Source organism: Myxocyprinus asiaticus, chromosome 12, assembly GCF_019703515.2.
Source record: "Myxocyprinus asiaticus isolate MX2 ecotype Aquarium Trade chromosome 12, UBuf_Myxa_2, whole genome shotgun sequence".
NCBI classification, from domain to species: domain Eukaryota; kingdom Metazoa; phylum Chordata; class Actinopteri; order Cypriniformes; family Catostomidae; genus Myxocyprinus; species Myxocyprinus asiaticus.
Genome location: NC_059355.1, coordinates 37,019,069 through 37,025,075, shown reverse-complemented (window position 1 = coordinate 37,025,075; position 6,007 = coordinate 37,019,069). Strand labels below are relative to the sequence as shown.

General features: G+C 37.1%; 1 long non-coding RNA gene across 1 annotated transcript; it reads right to left on the bottom strand.

Moving 5' to 3' along the window:
* Window positions 1-4,287: 4,287 nt before the first annotated feature.
* LOC127449664 (uncharacterized) lies at window positions 4,288-5,772 on the bottom strand. Its single transcript, XR_007898771.1, has 3 exons — window positions 5,688-5,772; window positions 5,428-5,597; window positions 4,288-4,375 (listed from the first exon to the last, which is right to left on the bottom strand). It is a non-coding gene; the product is annotated as an uncharacterized LOC127449664 (long non-coding RNA).
* Window positions 5,773-6,007: the final 235 nt, after the last annotated feature.

Here is a 6,007-nt window from a genome sequence, read left to right as displayed (position 1 = left end):
ACCTAACCTAGCCCACCGTCTACCAAGCTTTTGCTTGACCAAATGAAAAACAACACTTGATTTCCTTAGACTTTTCATTCAAATCTTTTGGTAAAGTAATTTGTGCCTATAATTTTCCACAGCAAATATGGGGCAATACTGTTCCACACAAATTATAATTCCAGATATATATAGGTGTATGTATGGGATTATATATAAATAGATGTCTGACATAGAGGTACATGTGATCTAGGGGATGCATCAAACCTAGAAAGAAAAAAAGACAAAATAGTATATATACATACATACATACATACATACATATGTATATATATATATATATATATATATATATATATATATATATATATATATATATATATATATATATATATTGGCGGCCGAAAGTTTGGAATAATGTACAGATTTTGCTGTTTCGGAAGGAAATTGGTACTTTAATTCACCAAAGTGGCATTCAACTGATCACAAAGTATAGTCAGGACATTACTGATGTAAAAAACTAATTTGGTACTAGAAAAACACTTGCCATTATATCAAATACAGCTGAAAGCTATTTGGTTCATTAAATGAAGCTTAACATTGTCTTTGTGTTTGTTTTTGAGTTGCCACAGTATGCAACAGACTGGCATGTCTTAAGGTCAATATTAGGTCAAAATGGCAACAAAAAAAAAACAGCTTTCTCTAGAAACTCATCAGTCAATTTTTGTTTTGAGGAATGAAGGCTATACAATGCTTGAAATTGCCAAAAAACGGAAGATTTCATACGTAGGTGTACACTATAGTCCTCAAAGACAAAGGACAACTGGCTCTAACAAGGACAGAAAGTGATGTGGAAGGCCAGATGTACAACTAAATAAAAGGATAAGTACATCAGAGTCTCTATTTTGAGACATAGAGGCCTCACATGTCCTCAGCTGACAGCTTCATTGAATTCTACCCACTCAACACCAGTTTCATGTACAATAGTAAAGAGAAGACTCAGGGGTGCAGGCCTTATAGACCCCTGACCAATTATCTCATATTACTGAATTACAAATGATGCAATGAAATTTCTTTCTGTTTGATATTTTATTTTAAACTACTGGAACTCAAAATCAATTAATGTTAGGTGACATTGGTTTTATGTTGGGAAATATATATATAAAAAAACCTGAAATATCTTGCTTGCATAAATATTCAACCCCTGTGCTGTGGAAGCAGCCAGGTTTCACCGATGAAAGAAATTGCCCTAACGAGGACACAATTACTTTACCATTGGCATCCACCTGTGAATCATTAAAGTTGCAATCACATTTTCTGGATAAAAAACCCATTGTTGAAGAATCATTAGTCAGGCTGTGAATCTGAAGGAAAATGAAGACCAAAGAGCATTCCACAGAAGTTAGAGATAAAGTAACAAAAATGCATAGATTAGGGAAAGGGTACAAAATAATATCCAAATGTTTGGATATCCCAGTGAGCACAGTTGGATCAATAATCAGGAAGTGGGAGCTGCACCACACCACCCAGGCACTGCCAAGAAAAGGCTGTCCCTCAAAACTCAGTGCTCTAACAAAAAGGAGACTTGTGAGAGAAGCCACAGAGAGGCCAACAATCACTTTGAAGGAGCTATAGAATTCAGTGGCTGGGAGTGAAGTAATGGTGCACCAGTCAACCATATCAAGAGCACTGCATAATGCTGGCCTGTATGGGAGGGTGGCAAGAAAGAAGCCGTTACTCAAAAAGTATCATCTGAAAGGATGTGAGTGACCCAGCTGCGATGTGGGAGAAGGTTTTGTGGTCAGATGAGACCAAGATAGAGCTTTTTGGCCCAAACTCAAAGCGCTATATGTGGCGCAAACCTAACACTTCCTATGCCTCAAGACACACTATCCCTTCAGTGAAGTATGGTGGTGGCAGCATCATGCTGTGGGGATGGCTCTCATCAGCAGGGACTGGGCATCTTGTTAGAACTGAAGGAAGAATGGATGGAGCAAATTATAGGGAAATACTGCAAGAGAACCTGCTTCAGTCTCAAGAACAAAAAGATAAATGTCCTACAGTGGACCAGTCAAAGTCCTGATCTCAATCCTATTGAGAATCTGTGGCACTATTTGAAAATTGCAGTCCACAAGCGTCACTCAACCAACCTGAACAACCTGGAGCAAATCTGCTGAGAAGAATGGGCCAAAATCACTTCGTCACTGTGTGCAATGCTGGTACATATGTACCCCAAACGACTTAAAGCAGTTATTGCAGCAAAAGGTGGCTCAACCAAATATTAATGTGTGGGGGTTGAATACTTATGCAAGCAAGATGTTTCAGTTTTTTAAATAAAAAAATATTAAAAAACAAATTAAATATCAATCAGAATGAAATTTCAGTGTACCATTTGTAATTCGATAATATGAGAGAATTGGTCAGGGGTCTGAATACCTTTGCAAGGCACTGTATATATATATATATATATATATATATATATATATATATATATATACACAGTATATATATACATAAACGAATGTGACAGTACATGTGCATAGTGTGTGCCCATAAAAGTTCTGAAAACTTACGTAGTGCACGTTTGCTAGTCAGAACAATTACATATACATACTGTATGTATCATATTTATAAATGAAAAGTGGCTGAAAGGCTGCAACTTTTCTTTACTTGAGATATTTAAATTTCATTGTTTATATACATTTAGGTTTTAGATAAGTGAAATTTCAGCAAGATCATCATTTGACAAGTAATTACACAACCACATATACAGTATACTTTGGTATGTGTGTACACATTTTAACACAAAACCCCTAGAATGTCATCTTAGCCTTTTCTAAATAGAGCTTAGTCCACCAACTTTGTGGTGATTGAGAAGACGACCCAAGCAAACTGAAAATGTCATCTCTCTGCCTTATCTTTGCCTAACTGATTTCAAATGAATCTCCACACCAGATTCCATGAGGATCTGACAGCAGTTCTTTGTAATTCCAGCTTGGGAAGTACTGGGAAGTGTTAAATGGACCCATAACCCACTGCGCTGTTAGCTAAATGGGAAGATGAAATGTTGAGAGAGATAGCTGGGAGCAGTGGGTGTATGTGAAAAATGAAAAAACACGAGTGTCTAAAACAACATTTTAAGCTTCCTATGCACTCTAAATACCACTTGTCCAGAAGGAAAATGACAGCTTGACAAGTATTAATGGACAGAATATTAGCACGGCAGAATGGTTCAATACAGTGCTACTGTAACATGTTGCGTAGATATTTAATTGGTGTCATTTTAACATTTTGATTATCGTGTAGTTCTATAGCATGATTAATCTTTCATTTTTATCAGCGTGAAAAATGAGAGAATGATGTAGCTTTGGAAAGTTAGAAACTTTTAGCCATGGCTGATTTTACTCCTAGATTCTAGAATAATTGCTTTTTTTATTTAAGAATGCATGGCAGTAAAAAAACAAAACAAAAAAAAAAAACGAATAAAAACGAATTAACAATATCAGTGTCAAGTCATTCAAAACTCCATTACCGGAGCATTATCTCTTCACACTTAGGAACGTTGGGTGATATATCAGCTCCCCTTAAAACCATCTGCCCTGTAACCACATCAGAAAATGTGTATACGCATGTACGGCATGTGTAAGCTGTGTGTACCAGCATGTGTGAGTGTGTGACTCATTTTTCACTGCCATGTGTTGCAGGGTGGAGGAGTGTTTTTTTCTAATGGAATATAATCTATTGGTTGTTTTATGGGTTAGTTCACCCAAATAATAAATAAAAATTATGTCATTTATTCACACTTATGTCATTTCAAACCTTAATTACTTTATTGCTTGCAACAACAACAAAAAAAAAAACAGATTTTGGGTAGAATGTCAGGGTTTGATGGCCACACTCACCATTCACATTTAGTGAGTGGGAAAAAAATGCAATGAAAGTGAATGCGGTGACTGAGGAGAAAGCTAGTAAAGTTTTTGTGTGAACTATCCCATTAATGCTGAAGTAATGCTCACACAGTATATAGAGAGAAGTATGAATATAGTTACATGTTTGTTTGTTATTTCATACATACTGTAAGAGGCAAGTGACAATAGTCTCAATTGTCACAGTTATGTATGCTGTTATATGCACGTGTCTTTCTGTGGATCCTAGAAAGCTTGATGAACTGCTCAGAAAGTTCTGAAGGTGAATGACATTCCAGCAGAGCTGTTCAGACACATATTTAAAAATGTTTATGTATATACATGACATTTTATGATCAGTTTTAGATATAGATTCTAATAGATTCTCATTAATGAACTTTCCAACAATATCTATAGACAAAATGGTATTTGGTGGGATTTCTAACTGCAGGCATCAACAAAAGGGCATCCATGCTGTGATTACAGAGGTGCTGTGAGGAAAGAAAAGACAAATAGTCAAATCTGGTCAGTCAGAAGGCTACATATGAATAACAGATGACCTGAAAACGCCCACAAGCTTCTTTTGATTTTAGTAGGCAACTAAGCAGACATTTTCAGAATAGTGCATGCCAACAAATTGACAATCCTATTCTGTGCAAGACTTGGGAAAGGTTTCCTTTTGCAGTAGCCCTGCCCAGTTCACATTGAACATCTCTTTAAAGGAACAGTTCACCCAAAAATGAAAATTCTCTCATTGTTTACTCACCCCCATGTCATCCCAGATGTGTATGACCTTTTTTCTGCAGAACACAGTTTAAGATATTTTGAAGAATATTTCAGCTTTGTAGGTCCTCACAATGCATTGAATGGGTGCCAACATTTTGAAACTCCAAAATCCACATAAAGGGAGCATAAAAGTAATCCATACAACTCCAGTGGTTAAATCCATGTGTTCAGACACGATATGATAGGTGTGGGTGAGAAACAGATCAATATTTAAAGTAATTCTCCTCCCTGCCCATTAGGGGGCGATATGCAAGAAGGATGTGAATCACCAAAAACAGAAGGAGAATGAGAAAGTGAAAGTGGAAATTGACTGAGCAGGGAAAAATATTGATCTGTTTCTCACCCACACCTTCTGAATATATGGAATTAAACACCAGAGTTGTCTGCAATACTTTTATTTTGCCCTTATCTGGATTTTGGAGCTTCAAAATCTTGGCACCCATTCACTAACATTGTATGAATCAAAAGAACTTAGAAATTCTTCTAAAAATCTTCAATTGTGTTCAGCAGAAGAAAGTCATACACACCTGGCATGACATGAGGGTGAGTAAATGATGAGAATTTAAATTTTAGGGTGAACTAACCCTTTAAATATTCCTTAAACTCATGTTAAACTTTGTGAACATTTGCAATCATGCTTTCTTGCCATGCCCCATTTGATCCCACTACAATGCCACTGATGCTTTGCATGTATCTCTATTCAGAATCTCAGTATCTTTTCAGTAATTCAAGTTACAGTAAAGCTCATAGAACTCACTTAAAGGTGCACTTAGAGATTCCTGAGAAACACTGTTGATATTTGAACTCAACTGCCAAAACAAACACACCACTCCCTTCAGTGCTCCTTTGGAAGCTCTGCCCCTCAAATTCATGCATGCGAGACGGTTTTACGCACACCAGCTCCAGACACTCACAACTCTCCTGCTACTAAATCACATAGAAACATAGCAAAATGTATGTTACCCACCTATCGAAAAGAAAAAGAGCAACATCTGCATTCATCTTCAAGCCTTTTACCTGGTCTCTCCACCGCTGAAAAGCCAAGATGTTGATGCGGTTCCTAGCCCTCGACTTATAATAATCCTTCTTTTTTAGTTATATTTGTCTGACCTTTTCTCTTGGTCTGTTTCTCAGCCATTTGTCCTCCTTGGAGTTTAGAAAGTTCGCATCAGCCAGATTTGCCACCGCTTTTCTAATTAATTTCCCTCTCACTCTGCCTCCACCCCCCCATCCTGTGCATGCGCAAGAACTACCCCCTGTTGCTGATTGGCTGGAGTAGTGTTGTGTGGATCGGTCTGATCCATCTTTTTTGTCCCATTTACAGTGCCAGGGCTGTG